General features: G+C 50.6%; 1 long non-coding RNA gene across 1 annotated transcript; it reads left to right on the forward strand.

Moving 5' to 3' along the window:
• The first annotated feature begins 4,075 nt into the window (after positions 1–4,075).
• On the forward strand, positions 4,076–13,934 carry LOC144315183 (uncharacterized). The gene is made up of 4 exons (XR_013380944.1): positions 4,076–4,247; positions 4,413–4,547; positions 10,444–10,556; positions 13,486–13,934. It is a non-coding gene; the product is annotated as an uncharacterized LOC144315183 (long non-coding RNA).
• The last annotated feature ends 2,127 nt before the right edge of the window (positions 13,935–16,061 follow it).

Below are 16,061 nucleotides of genomic sequence, written 5' to 3' on the forward strand. Positions count from 1 at the left end.
GATCAGAGAGGAAATTCAGAGGGAGATGTATCTTCTACAGGGGAAGAAAAAAGGCCCAAGACTAGGAAATTAGCACATTTAGGCGAAGCTGCAGGAGAGTCAGGACTTAAGGGGAGAAAGAGGCACAACAGGGAAAGAACTGGCAAGGCTTCAGAATGCCTGACACACTTTGACCCCAAACAAGGGAGCCCAGAGAGGAGAGAAGTGAGGTGTCAGTGGGAGTGGAAACCACACACATTCCAGCCTCGACTGGCCCATCCCCGGCCATCCTATTATACTTAGAAAATCCACATGCTAACGAGAAGAGCCTGGGTTAAACATCCCACTCCTGATTTCCACTCCGGTCAAGATCTCAGGGTCCTGGGATCAAGTACTGCGTTAGGGCATGGGGTGGGAGTCCCTACTCAGTGGGGAGTCTGGTTCTTCCTCTCCCTCTGCTGCTCCCCTGCTCTCTCTCTCTCTCTCTAAAATAAGTAAGCCTTACTCATTTATACCCCTGGTGCTCTGTGAATGAATGAATGACACTTGGCAATATATCTAAATTTTAACACATGAATTCTTTTGTATTCTTTTTTTAAAAAAGATTTTACTTATTTATTCATGAGAGACACACAGAGAGAGACAGAGACACAGGCAGAGGGAGAAGCAGGCCCCCCGCAGGGAACCCAATGTAAGACTCGATCCCAGGACCAAGGATCACAACCAGAGTCCAAGGCAGAAGCCTAACCTACTGAGCCACCAGGTACCCCAAATTCTTTTGTATTCTTAACCCCTAGCTAATATCTGGCACATGATGGGAATTTAGTAAATGTTTGTCAAATGAGTGGATGATTGAAGACATACATAAATGTGTAAAAAAATGGTTTACAACTTGCCTTGAAAACTGTCCTGGTGAGTCCACTAGGAGGACACGGAGCTGCTAGGGGTCCCCGTGCCAAGAATGCAAAGCTATTTTGGAGATTGTTACATAATTCTCACTGGAGTGCGGACCTCCCAACCATGTTTATGAAGTTACAGTTTATGTTTCACTAACTCTTCTTTTAAAAAAAATGGCATCAAAATTTTGTGATTCTTTTTCCTCTGCAATTTCGAGGGCAGGACATTTAGTTTGAACTAAATATGCACACATAATTTCATGTTATAAGATTTGATTATTTTGAATTACAGGAGAATCCTATGGTGATATGATTTATTTGACTTACTGAAAAATAATTGAGTGAAATTTAATTCCATGGGGTACAAAACATATAGGAAACTCCCTGGGCTTTTTAAGCAGAGAGACATCTCAGAGCTATGTCTGGTCTCTGGATTTACAGCTGGGCAGAGGTAATATGATTCCTAAAGTTCACCCAGCTAGCAAGTGGCAGAGCAGGAGAGCATGGCTGTTCCATTTATTTTTCTCCCATGCTGCCCAACAGGAGCACAGTTAACTTATCCCCATGGAGGGCTAGTGTTCTGGAAAGAGGCGTTCCTTTCTGAGATGAGGCCATGGACAGGGGTGTCAGGAAGCATCAATGAGTGAGCTCTGAGGATTCAGACTCAGGAAGTAAGTCCACCCAAGACAGGCTTGGTCTGCCTGGATCGTACCACCAGTGGGGCAAGGATGGCAAGACCCATTTTAGAACCAGGGACTATGCCCTGGGGACACAACCAAAGGCCCTCCTCTCAAAGCTGCCCAGAACCTAGCATAAACTCGTGCACTCTCCCATCTAACCTGAGAACCCTTGAGGACAGAGGCAGTATCTAGCTCTATACCTAGCACAAAAAGAACTCAATAAATGTAAACAAAATGGCAATTTCCCCATTTAGAGCCAACCTCAGGGCAGAATAAAATCACAATAGCCATTGCCTAATACAGTTGAACTTGCTCATCACCTCTGACCCATACTGCTATTGCTAGGCATGCTTAGGGAAATGCCAGCTCGTTGGCGTCAGGAAGACCTTGATGTTACAAAAATATTTACTGCAGGAATGTTCACAACAGCCCCAAATGCAAACGGCCCAAATACCCACAAATGGTAGAATGAATGTATTGTGGTATGCTCACTCAAGTGGAATACTATACAGCAATGTAATTGAATGAATTACAGCCCACACATTAATATATATAAATTGCAAAACACAGTGCTCAGTGAAAAATTTTAAATCAGAAGATCATTAATTTAGATTAGCTCCATTTATATAAAATTCACAATGAGAGAAAACTAAACAATCTATTGTTTAATTTTTTTGAAAGATTTATTTATTTTAGAGAGTGCAAGTGGGGTGGAGAGGGGCAGAGAGAAGGAGAAAGAGAAAATCCTCTCGCTCAGCATGGAGCCCGACGTGAAGCTCAATCCCATGACCCTGAGATCATGACCTGAGCCGAAGGCAGATGCTCAACCAACTGAGGCACCCCTAAACAATCTATTGTTTTGGTTTTCTCACATATTATATTACATTAAAGAAAAGCAAGGAAATGATTTACACACATTTTCATAGTAATTATTTCAAGTGAGATGGAAAGAAATACATCTCAGGAGATTTGAAGTCATTGGTATTACTCTATTTCTTAAGTCAGATGATGAGCACATGCCTATTATTATTCCTTTAAAGGTTGTACATAATATGCACATTCACATATTTCATGATGAGAAATTCCAGATAACATACCACCACCAAACAACTTAGGTGGAAGCTCTCCCTAGCACTTGACGTGTCTGTCCTCAGAGGAGGGAAACTCGTGGCCCTCAAACAATCTGACTACACTGAATGGATTTGTCCATGGGGGGTTGAAACAGCATCCATTTCATCACCTGGCTGCTGAATGCTGTCACTCTGATTGAAGGGATCTGTCTGTAGGGTAGGCAAGGACATGGAAGGAAGGATCCTTGGTTCAGGGGGAACTATGTGTCTCCCCATAGGAGCACTTCTTTTGGAGTATCCTTAAAGGGAGAATAAATCAACAATCCCCCAACCCCATCACAGGGGCCAAGGGGCTGTGCTCACCAGGCACTGGGAGTTCGTGAGCACACAGGCTCCCTGGGGTTCATCATTCACAGGTCCTTGTTAAAAGCCAGGACAACTGTTGCCTCTGCAAGATCACAGAGCTGAGCCTATAGCAACTCAGGCACTTCATTTTCTCAGAAAGCAAGGGGGAGGAAAGTTTTATTTATTTTTTTAGTTTCTTTATTTGAGAGAGAGAGAACTCACAAGCAGGGGGAGAGGTAGAGGGAGAAGCAGACTCCCCACTGAGCAGGGAGCCCTATGCAGGATTCAATCCTGGGACCCTGAGATCATGACCTGAGCCAAAAAGGCAGACACTTCACTGACTAAGCCACCCAGGTGCCCCTGGAGGGAAGCTTTTGACCAGGTCCCTTGCTGATGGTCCATACTGTCTTTCCATTACCTGAGGCACAGCAGTTCCAGAGCCCCAGGAAGACCTAGGTGTGAGCCTTGGCCCTGCCTCTTGCCTGCTCTGTCTATAAGCAAGGTCCTGACCTCTCTCCTCTTCCATTCCTTACCCGTGGAATCGATAATAGTAGTAGTACCTCTGAGGGGCTTTGGGGAGTAAGATAAGCATGTTAAGCCCTATCCTGCCCATAGAAGGAGCTCAGTAAATACTTGAACGAATGGCCTCTGGCCAGCACTGGGCATCCTGAGACAAGCCTGTGCTCTGGGCACTCAAATGGGTGGCGTGTGACTGAAGAGGTGACAAGATGGCCTTTCTACAGGGAGGTGGGCTGACTGGCGCCCAGATAGGGGAGGACCAGGTGTCTGCACCCCGACAGACTCACCCCAAGGGCCAGTGTCTGTGCCACAAACAGAAGGTCTCAGGGGCCAAAGCCGTGAAGCCACAGACCGCCCTGTGCTTCAGGGTCATCCGGGCACTGTGCCTCCTCTGTGCTTTGGCTCCATTTGGGGTCTTGGCGTGGGCAACAATCTGGCATTCCCCGCTGACTTCCCACTGGCTGGTGTCAGGGGTGGAGCAGAGGTGTTGACTGTCCCCGGGGAGGAGTACCCCCCCCCCCCCCGCCCAGCTCAGCCCTGAAGCATTGCAGCTGGGTGCCAGGCTGTGATTACAGGCCCAGGCCAGGTCAGGCCAGCGTGCTCCCTACGACCAAGATTGTTCCAGCCCTTGCTCTTGAATCCTCTGGTGTGCTGACCTCTTCCCTACAGTTCCTGAGGTCATTTTGTGCACAGCAAGAATGACACCCCAATGAGCACTGAAGACTGTTCTGAAGGAGTGACTCCTTTTTGTGGGCCAGGTACAAGCGGAGGGAGATAGGAAAGCACAGACCCTAGTTTGGCCTCCCTGTTGTCTGGGTGTCCCAGGGGCTTCCCAGTACATGGCACTCCCTCTTCTCTACCCCGGGCTTTAGAAACACGGAAAAATAAAACAAGAGGAAGGACAAATATCTCCTTCCTTATAGGTGGGGACCAGCGCAGCGGACAGCACTTTGGGCCAGTGGCCCTGCTGACACGGAGCTGCAGGCAAAGGCAGACTTCGGAGGTGTGTCTGGACCCACCCTGTGGGGGATGATGGGGACCTCAAGTCTGAGGGCCAGGTGAGTACGGGAGAGAGAAAGGTCACGCCTTAGAAAGTCTTTCCTGTGGGCAGTGAGGAAGAATCCTTCCTCCTACGGGGCTGGTGGTGGGTTTGGGGGTGCTTGTGGGTTCCTCTGATGTTTTACGATCCAACCCTCCATTTTTTTTATGTAAGTGTCAGGCAAAGCAAGCTCATTCTTTCCTTCTTTTTTTCTTGCAACGTTGCCTCCATGATATAGTGAAACCTTTCCCAAAGCCCAGCATAACAGACTCTGGGGGTGCCCACAATCCCTTGTGTCCAGCACTCACTGCATGTAGCTTCCCACCCTGTTCCAGCAGCAGGGAATCTGCTCCTTGCCAGAGGTCACCCCCTTCCGTACCCATGCCGCAGCCTGTAACGGGCTGGTGGTTGATGTATAAACACCCCAGCTCCCTATCCAGGATTAGGGGGGATTGTTGTGGAGCTCCCGGGGGATGTCCCATCAGGGTTCAGCTCCAGCCGCCCTTGGAGGTGACAACCTCTTTGGTGATGGTCCTTCCCATGTCATGGTCTCCCCACTTACCTTCTGCTCCACGAAGGACACTACTTGCCTCCTTTTGTCAGGTCTGCTTTCAAGGAATACAAGCTAAGGCACTCTGGACAGAGGGACTCCTGTCCTCCTCACTCTGTGAGAAGTGGAACAAGCATGGCAGGGTATTGGGTTGTGTCCTCATCCTGTGTGTGGCTGTCACAGATGGTTCCAAAGAGCTGTCTCTTTGCAGGTGGGTTTGCCTGGACTGTCCAATTTACCTCATGCGATCCTGGTGCCCACCTGGCTTAGCATTTCCCTGGGAGGGAAGTGGCCTGGCTTGGAGATCAGTTCTACAGTTGTGGTTGGATGGGAGAGTGGGGTTTAATAGAACCCCAGGAGGTTAGAGGCCACAGTCCTTTGGATTCTTCTCAGAAAAGCTGCTCCTTACAGATGAGACAGCTGAGGCCCGAACACTAGGTGACCTGCTCATGGCCAGGCAGCTGGCAGCCGACCTGGCCCTGGGAAGCCAAGCGATGCTCTACTAGGCACCACCCTAATCCTCCCTTCCCTTCCCCTAGTCCTCCAGAGGGGCAGCTGTTTCAAAGCACGCTATATGTCATCTGTGTGCCATTGACTTTACTGTGGGGGCAAGAGCATCCTTGCTTTTAAAATCTGTGTTCTAGAGGAAGCCTCACCAGAACTGGGGGTGTTCAGAGCTTGGAGACAAATTGCCTCACTGTCCACTAGATGGTGTCCAACACTCACACACGTCCCCGGCACACGCAAAGACAGCCCTGTGTCAACAAGGGAAGAACCTACAAGATCTAATCGTTCAGTGGTGTCTAGTCTTGTTTGCTCCAGAAGGGGTTTGGGAACTGGCAGGAGAGGCGGGAAATGTATCTGTGGATGATCACTCCGGTCGAGGGTTGAAAGACTGAAGGTGGAGACATTCCAGGGCTGTCCTGGTAGGAGGTGAGGTGGCCTGGACTGGGGCTGTGGGCCCTGGGGATAGAGGACAGTGGACAGATGGAGGAAAGACAGTCCCCCCGCCTCCCTGGGCAGAATGGGTGTGCCAGCGTCTGAGTTCACTAGTCTCCTTTATAAATTGTGAGCCCCAGGGGGCCAGAGGTGCTGGCTTCTCAGGTTGCTATGTTTCATGCTACAGACTTCTTGGATAATGCTAAATAAAATAGCTAAGATTTATTGAGTGCTTATGTGAGGCTTCTAAGCACTTGACATGTATTAATTTCCTTTATTCCCCATCACACATCATGGGTGCCTGCCCAGATCAAAATCTCTGGGATAGATGGGCCTGAATCGTTGTATGCTGAAAACCTTATACAGCGCTCCCCCCCACCCCCTGCCCTCCCGGGAGAGGCTGGAGACACCGGGCAGGCTTGTCCTGGGGTGAGGGCCATAGGCTTCCGGCTGGCAGAGCTGCTGTCCTGGGTCCTCCAGTGGCCGTGGACCATGTCTCTCTCTTCCTCTCAGACCTGCTCATCATTTTGTGCCATGTATCACTCATGCTTCCTTTCTTCCTTTTGGGACACCTCCAGCATACCCCCCCCCCCCATTTTCTCTCCCTGTCCCTTGTCCCTCCTGTGAATTATGCACAGCATGGGTCTCTCCCACCAGCATGTGGAGCACACACAAATCGGGACAGCAGATGGTGCAAAAGGCCTGGGCCAAAGGATGCCTAAGCACGTGGCTGTGGGAAATGTTCCAGCTTTCTACACCTTCCCCAGCAAAAATGAGAACCCTGAGCCAACAACCATCCATCAGGTACCTGCTGTACACCAGGCACTGTGCTAGTATCATGTCCTCCCAGGAAAGCCTCCGTGGGTAGAACCTGGGTTGATTAAAGAGCTCTAATTCCTGGGGTCCCTCTGTTCCTCCAGGAACAGCTTCAGGCAGGAGCCGTGTCTCCACTTTTCCCTGCAGAAATCAGGGCCTAGCACACAGTGGGTGTTACATGTTTGCTTATTGAATGGATAGAAGTGTCTTTGTGAACAGGGAGGGTTTGGAGGGGATGGTGGGGTTCGAGGGGGGGGTCTTTTTTTTGGGGGGGGGTCTTATTAGGGAGAGAGGAAGCAAAGGCAAGAGGCTGAATTGCTTCTCTCCCCACTCCCATTACTCTGGTGGGAGGGGTGGGGCACCTGAGCAGCAGGAACTCCCTCTGTCTCCAGAAACACTGAGCTTTGCAGAGCCACCTCCTCCTTTAGAGCTGGGTGCACTTGCCCAGGCTCTACACCTCACTCCCTCACTCCCTGGTTCTCTGGACATTTGCACAGCCTTACAGGGGAGGCGTGTGGTAGGCTTGACTCCGTTTGCTCAGGGGTGCCCCCCTCCTCAAGCAGTTATAGCTGAGCCTGTTGCTCTTCTCTGGGTGAACTTCAGAATCACCGGGGAAGCTTCTCAAAAATGTTGATGCTTTATTTAATTGGCCGTGGTGGGGCTGCCGTGAGAAGTCCTGAGCTGGCCCCACAGGGGAGGAGGCCCTCCTTCCCTCAGGGCCTCTCCCCAGTCCATTCTGGTCTGTGCCCCCCTTCCCTGCAGCACATCCCAGAGCCTGGGCGCTGAGTTACACCTCCCAGCAGACTGCTGCGCTGCTGTCTCCTGCCAAAAAAATGAAAGTGTTCAATCATTCAGCCAAGAGCCACACAGACAGACTCTCAGCTCCTGGAAAGGAAGACTGCGGGGGTGGGGGTGGTGAGTGAGCACATGGGGTGGGGTGGCAGGGGGGCAGAGAGAGAGGGAGAGCAAGCTTGCTGGGGCCTCTGAGGCAGAGGGTGAGAGCAAGAGTGTAGCGCTCATACCACAAGGACTGAAGCAGACCCCGCCCTCCCTAGAGTCCCCTCTTGGGAAGGCTGGGACTGCAGACCCGCCTGAGCTGTGGAGGCCATGGCAGGCAGCCCCAGGGGTGGAAGGCCTTTCAGTGTGGGACATATACTCTCAGCCCCCCTAAAAGTGGGGTGTTTGAATGCCGCTTCCCATAGTGGCCCTTCTGGGCCGGGGCCAGAACTTTCCTTCCTGAGGACCAAGGATATGGCCTCCCTGTCCTGAGGACACTGACTATCGGGACTTCCATAGGCAGAGGCTCCTGGGGGGCTCTCAACACTCTTATTCATGCGCTGCTAAGTGATAGCCCCAACAGTGGCCCTGGCTGTGGACGAGGATGGGGACGTGATGGGGAGGGCTTGGCTCCTCAGCTGGGGGCCCTCCCACCCTGGCCCCAGTTGGGGTTCAATGCTGCTGTGTGGCTTGTGGCACAGGTGTGGGGTGTGGGGGTCCATGGGGGGCAAAGGGACAGCAGGAGGGTGGCAGTGCACGTGTACTCTTACCCGGACAGCAAGTGAATATCAGGGCCTTTGTGCAGGAACGGCCAGTGGGCTATAGATGCTACCCTTGTGGTTGCTCCCTGTCTGGGCTCCTGGGGTTGGTGCTGTGTCCGTGGGATGGGCTGGCACTGCTGGAAGGACAAACGGCAGTGTCTGCCACAGAGGGAGCAGGGCTGCGGGACACAGCTTGGGGTGAGGCCCCGCCACCGGCCCTGGGGCTGTGGCCAGCTGAGCCCATCCCTCACCCAGAGGCTGTCAGCAATTTTCAATTAGCCGGAGGCTGGGCAGGCAGCTGGGGCTCCAGGCTCCAGACTCCGGCATGCTAATGAAGGCGCTGTCCCTGCTGGAGACAGCGCTGGACCAGGATGGGAGGCAAATTAGGTTATCCCTGTAGAGGGACAGCCAGGCTTTGGTTTGGGGCTGTTGGCTTACCTCTGGCAGGGCTGGACATTTCTCTGGGCTTGGAGGGTGAACTCTGCCCAATGTCTTCCTCTGGGCTGGAGAGTGGGGGAGGGGGGTTGCAGAGAGGAGCCTCAGGGCCCTGGGTCTTCCTTCTTAGAGGGGCCAGCACGAGCTGCAGACAGAGCTGTGGGGTTTTCTGTCATCTTGGGCTTGCAGCAGAGGGATCACTAGGAGCTCAGAACTTGGGGGAGGGGTGTCCCAGTGGGTGGCTGTGCCCACCGTCCCTGTGGATGGGAATGGTCCGCCCTCCCCAGTGATGGAGATGGCTCAGGCCCCATGGTCGGTAGCCTGTCGGAAGGCAGAACCCAGCAGGGACCGGGAAAGTGCCATCTCTCCTGTCAGAACAGCGGCAACGCGATCCAGGGCAGTTGCTAGGGAGTCAGTGTGGGAGCCCACACTTTCTTTTCTTCCCAGGCAAAGCCCCCAGGGAGTATCAGCTTTCCTGACTGAGTTGCCCTAGTCCATCAGATGCAAATCGGTTTTCATAAAACCCAAGGAGACATCTGCTGAGAAAAATTAAGTTAATGACCACTACAATGTTTCTCTGGAGAACTCCATGCACATTCTGGCCTCCTCTCTCCCCTCTGGCTGCACAGAGGGCTTGGGATGTCCGAGGATACCATCTTAAGGCACTCCAGGTGAGCCACAAGGCCAGGGCACAGAGCCAGCCCTTTGCCTTTTGCCTGGATCCTCAGGAAGCTGGAAACAACCAGGGGTGATGATATGCTGGGGACCTGGCAGAGGGGATGGGCAGGGGCCCGTCGTGACCTTTGGCACCCAGCTCACTCCTATGGTTTCTCTGCTGTGAGCGGGCGGAGGCTCGACTCTCCCAGGCCTGGCTTCCCGACACCCAGAAAGTGATAGCTCCCTGACAGAAAAAGAAGGAGGCCAACCTATGGAACACACCTTTTCCCTCAAGTGTCATTGGCTCTTTACGATGGGTCCTGGTGCCTTGGACATGGGCATGCGGGCGGCACTCAGAAAGCATGTGGGGAGTGGATGCACGAATGGGTAACTCTTTGGGGCCATACTGCATTCTCTGCAGTTTTACAGGTAAGACCTCGGGGTTTAGGGAGGCCAAACAACGTGCTGGAGGTCCAACAGCAATAATGAGATTTGAGTGCCCTTCAGAACTCCATCTTGCCCTACACCCACAAGTCTGAAATCACAGTCCACGCCACCTGCCAGGGCCACTTGTCCGGGGAACCAGAGTTGCTGCTGGGATGGTCTTCTGGTGGTCCAAGGGGAAGGGGTTTGGGAGCCCCGTGTGAGATTTACCATGTGGATTTTCAATAGTTTTGCTCTCCATGGACCAGGGAGGGAGAGAGAGCGAAAAAGCTGTATTCACTAAATTCTCTAATTCAGAATCCATTAGGATACTTCCAATGGCTCAAAACAAAAACTTCAACTCAAAATGATCTAAACAATATGATTATTTCATGTAAAAGGAAAATCCACAGCTAACCAGGCTCTAGGGCCAGTTGATCCCAGGGCTGTTTGTGTGACGTGTGGATGGGGCCACTGGGCCTGCATTAGATCCTCCTCTGGAGTGGAATGGGTGTCAAGGAGTCAGCGATGATGTACCCAGTCCTTCGTGCACACAGGCAGCCCTGCTTCAGGACCTCTCTGGAAACATTCTGGAAGACCCTGTCCTTCCTGCACTGCCACAGACCACTGCTTAGAATGGGCAGCTTGATGGGTCCAGCATATCCGCCAGGTGAGCCAGGTGGCAGCCCGGGCAGTAGTCTCAGGGTTCGTGGGGCCGACAGTGGGTGCATTGCTGCAGCGCCTCCACAATGCTGGGTAGTCGGCAGAGGTGCCAGCAGGAGGTGGCCTGGAGAGGCCTGCCCCCAGAAAGCAGGAGAGGGAGGAAGAGAGTTAGCAGGCACAGGGCAGCCAGGGCTTGTTCCCTAGTACATCTGACATGTCCCCAGGGAACTGAACGGGTTTCTGCAGGCGGCTGGTGTCTGAGCATAACAGATGGGACAGGAGGAGCTAGCAGAGCTGGGCTTTTCTTGGCAAAGTGATCCACTGGCCCCTGACGTTGGGTACGTGTGTGATGCTGGGGCTGGGTGGGAGAGCACAGCATGCAGCTCTCTCTCTCAGCTCCCGCTCCTCCCCCAGGGAGGACTTATCACAGCCTGGACACACAGCAGGAGAGGGCTTGGCCAAATCCTTCCCTTTGTGCAGGGCTGGTGGGGGTGGTCATGTAAGGTCCTAGGTGGTACCTTGAGACTGGGAGAATTTTCTCCCCTCTCCATATGCTTTCATTTCATTTAAGCAGTTTCTCAGAAGTAGAATTTCTGAGTAATACAAAACATGTATGTTTAACTTGATAAGAAACTAGCCAACTGCTTTCCAGAGTAGTTGTACTGTTTCACACTCCCAAGGAGGAGAATTCAAATAGCTTCCCATACTCATGGACACTTTGTACGGTCTTCAAAATTATAGCCATTCTAGTGCATAGAGTGGTAACTAATCATAGATTCAGTCTGTATTTCCCTGGTGATTAGTACTTCAAGCATCCTTTTGAGTGCACATGGGCCGTTTGTAACCTTTTGTGAACTGTCTTTTCAAAGCCCTGTCCCATTTTTTTTCCTGTCCCATATTGTTATTTAGTTCTTTGTCCTAAGACTGAATTATGAGGGATATCCCTGGGTGGCTCAGCAGTTTAGCCCCTGCCTTCGGCCCAGGGTGTGATCTTGGAGTCCATCGGGCTCCTTGCATGGAGCCTGCTTCTCTCTCTGCCTCTCTCTGTGTGTCTCTCATGAATAAATAAATTAAATCTCAAAAAAAAAAAGGCTGAATTATGAGAGTTCTTGATATATTTCTCAGGGAGGATATATTTTACATTTTTGGTTATAAATGAAGTGGAGTGGCTCTTTGCCTGTGTAAGCACCAATAGTACTTCCTTTTCTGCAAACATCGCAATCCTTTGCTCACTTTTCCACTGAGTTATGAGTCTTCATTCTATTGATTTCCAAGAAGTCGTTATACGTTAGGCGGATTAACCCCTTGTCTGAGATAAGAATTGTAATTACTTCCCCTCATTTGTGGTTTGCCTTTGCCTAGCCTACGGTGTTCTTATTTTTATTTGAATTAGCTGGTCTTTTCTTCTATGGCTCTAGGATTTTGACTCCTAGTGAGAAGGGTCTTTCTCACCCCAAGTTTGCAAAGGAAGTTCACCATGTTTTCTTCTCCCATGTCTTAGCCAGGTTACCCAGAGAATAGCAGAGGGCAAAGCTGGACGTTGCTTTATTAGGTGATGTAGCTCCCCTGCAACAGGAGAGGGTGTGAGAGGAAACAAGGCAGGAAGGCACAGGAGAGATAGCTCATTATTGAGGGGTGCTGGGTGGGGGGAACTCAGTCCATTGAGCATCTGACTTGATTTCGGCTCAGGTCATTATCTCGGGGTCATGAGATCGAGCCCCAAGTTGGGCTCTGTGCTTGGCAGGGAGTCACCCTCCCTCTAAAATTAATAAAAATAAATCTTAAAAAGAAAAGATAGCCTGTTATCCAGCCAACCATAGACCCACAAGAGATAGAGCAGATTACTTCCCAGTGGGGGCTTCCACCATCAGGCTGCAGAGAAGCCCCTTAGGGGAGGAGCGAGAGGCCTCATCCACTGGTTCCTTCTTGTCTGTTGTGTTTCATTGGTCTGGGGGCCCAGGGCCCATTACTGCCCTGGACTTCTGTTCTGGGGGCCAGACCTCTCACCGGCCCAGCCCCAGCTGGAGTTTCATCACAATTTGGAAGTGGTGGGGGGTCAGGCTTGCCTGGGTCTGATCTTGTCCCCATGGAGGCCATGCCAGAGCCTGGCCCCTACCTGGGAGTCTGGGACTGGCGCATTCACAGCAGCAGCCGGTGTTCTGTAGGAACATATAACGCAGGCCCGGGGAGATACCTGAACCTTCTGGTTCCTTCTGTGCTCGTCCATCTCCATTGTTTTTTTTTTTTTAAAGATTTTATATATATATTTTTTCATGAGACAGAGAGAGAGAGAAGCAGAGACAGAGGCAACGGGAGAAGCAGGCTCCCCTACAAGGAGCCTGATTCAGAACTTGATCCCAGAATCTAGGGATCATAACCTGAGCTGAAGGCAGACACTTGACAACTGAGCCACCTCCTTGTATTTAAACACTTACATATTTAGCCTATTTGGATTTTCTCCTGGCCTATGCTGTTGGGTGGTGCGAGGCCTGACTTAGACTTAATATTTTTTCCAGACAACCACTGAGTGTTCCCAACTCCCTTCACTGCATGGTTCATCTTCTTTCCTGTCCATTGGAGAGTCTCTTGTGTCATATACAAAATCTCTGTATCTGACAGCCCAGTGCAAAATTTCTTTTCCATCCCTCAGTCTGTTCAAGTTGTTTTAAATACTGAAGTTCTAGGGCAGCCCGGATGGCTCAGTGGTTTAGTGCCACCTTCAGCCCAGGGCGTGATCCTGGGGTCCTGAGATTGAGTCCCACATCGGGCTCCCTGCATGGTTCAGAGTCTAATTATTTATAAATAAATAAAATCTTTAATAAATAAATAAATGAATACTGAAGTTCTACTATATGTATTAATATCTAGTATGTTTCCTGTTTAACATCTTCCTAGTCAACCTTTGTTAATATGTTCTCTTTCCTTTATTTAAGCAGGCTCCACACCCAGAGTGGAGCCCAACGCTGGGCCTGAACTCATGACCCTGGGATGGAAACCTGAGCTAAGATCAAGTGTGTGACACTCATTCGACTGAGCCATCCAGGCGCCCCTCGTTTAATGTTTTTTTTTTTTTAATTTTTATTTATTTATGATAGTCACAGAGAGAGAAAGAGAGAGAGGCAGAGACACAGGCAGAGGGAGAAGCAGGCTCCATGCACTGGGAGCCCGATGTGGGATTCGATCCCGGGTCTCCAGGATCACGCCCTGGGCCAAAGACAGGCGCCAAACCGCTGCGCCACCCAGGGATCCCCACGTTTAATGTTTTTAATAAATGGTGCTTTCCATAATTGGCTTACGTGCACTGTTGAGCCAATTTTGTTTTATCCTGTCTGTTCTCCAGTTTTATTCTTCATCATACTGTTTTAAAGGTATTTTGGCAAATAGTCACATGTTATGATTTTGTACTTGAAAGAAACTTTGAAACAGTCTTATCTGGGAAGGGTGAGGCAGGCATCCAGGAGACAGATGAGGCTCTGGGTGCCTTGGGGCTGGCTTTGGACAACATTTTAGTTTTCGTTGTTTTTTTTTTTTTTTTTTAAGACTTGTTTATTTTTTAGTGAGAGAAAGCACGTGTGCACACACATATGAGTGGGGTGGGAGGGGCAGAGGGAGAGAGAACCTCATGCAGACTCCCTGCTAAGCATGGAGCAGGATGCCTGGCAGGCTCAATTTCACGACCCTGAGATCAGGACGCAAGCTGAAACCAAGAGTTGGGTGCCTAATCGACTAAGCCACCCATCCTCTGGATGGCTTTTTAGAATAATGTAATTCTTTTCTTTTTAATTTAAATATTTTATTTATTTATTCATGAAAGACACAGAGAAAGAGAGAGGCAGAGACACAGGCAGAGGGAGAAGCAGGCTCCATGCAGGGAGCCTGATGTGGGACTCGATCCCAGGACTCCAGGATCATTCCCTGGGCCGAAGGCAGGCACTAAACTGCTGAGCCACCCAGGCGTCCCATAGAATAATGTAACTCTTGCTTTCCCCTTCCCCTCCCTCCTACTACCCCAGACAGAGCAGCAGACCCCCAGCTCAGGTCTGGAAAGGTCCCCTCACCCTGCAAGCTTTCTGAATCTGTCATCTGCTGAGCTTCTTGTTGACTAGAGGGACAGTCTGACCCTGAAGGCCACGCTGTCCTGTGGAAAACTCTCACACTCTCCCTAGCATGACTCATTCATTAACTTACCTTTCCTCCTGTTCTTTTCCTCTTGGGTTTGTGTAGCTGGGAGTAGAAGGAGAGAGCACCAGGGTCCGGTGGTCTCAGGCAGACCGGTTCGGCCACCACTCCCTGACAAAATCAAAGGTCAAGAGTTGAGTGATGGTGACACAGGAGAGGAATTCATTTCAGTGAGGCCCACACCATGTGGACAGCAGCCTAGTGTCTCAAAGACAGTCTCCAAAGTTCTGGAAATACTTCTAGGTTTAAATACAGAAAATGTGGGACAAAGGTCGGTGGGTCCATGCAGGTGGGCGGTGGAAGTCGGTCAATCACTGTCTTGGGATCAGTCAGGAGGCTCAGGGCAGTTCCTATTGTTGGAGGGGGCAGTTTCAGTTCCCATCAGGGGATGCTTTGCCTGCCGGGTGTTTGCCTGAGTTAAGAGATAAGCTGCAGAGAAGAACATAATAAGTTATAAAGTACAGACCAAGGTCAAAATGGAGGTGGTTGGCGTCCTCTTTTGTTTAGAGAGGCTTTGTGAATGAGAGGAAATGAAGGTTATGAGCTAATTAGGGATTTGGTCTCGAAGGTCCTTGTTCTATACACATTGGTTCAGAGTCTAATGAAAGCTCTGAGAAAGGAGAGGAGCTTATTATGCTCTGCCTTAGGGTACCAAGCAAATACACCTGTCTCCCCAAATATTCCTCAAATGAGGGAATGTTTCACCTCGGTTGCCTCTGAAGGCAAGTAATGAAAAACACAACTCCACTCACTGAACAATGAAGACAGCTATCATCCTGCATGCTCACATCCCAGGGTGGGGTAGACATCAGGACGGACAGCATCCAACGCCTCTGGTTCTGTTCTCTGGGCTGGCTTCATCTTCAGCCTGGTGGGAGATGGGAGCCCCAATTCAGCCTCATGGTCAAACAGAACATTCCACAGGAAGAATGAGAGGCTAATGTCCAGAAGCTGTCTACCTACCTCATTGGCTTAAATTAGGTCACTGTCCCTTTCTGGAACCAACCACTTTGAGGGGGAGACCCTCAGGATGCCCTGAGATTGATCAGACCTACTCTTAATGCTGGTGATAGTTGGATTTCCCATGAAGCACGTGGGTTGTGTGGGGTCAGCATGATGCCTGAACTGCACTGGAGTTCTGTTGGGAGGGTGGGGAATGAGTGTTGGGTCAGCAATCAGCAATGCCCATCGCCCATCGGAGAGGGGTGCAGGTCCTTCTTATTGTGGTTATTCTCTTCTATTTATTTATTTAAGAGAGACAGAGATAATGACAGAGGTAGTGAGAGAGTACACAAGCGAGGAGGACAGGGAGAAGCAGACTCCCCGATAAGCA

Source organism: Canis aureus, chromosome 6, assembly GCF_053574225.1.
Source record: "Canis aureus isolate CA01 chromosome 6, VMU_Caureus_v.1.0, whole genome shotgun sequence".
Taxonomy (NCBI): Eukaryota; Metazoa; Chordata; class Mammalia; order Carnivora; family Canidae; genus Canis; species Canis aureus.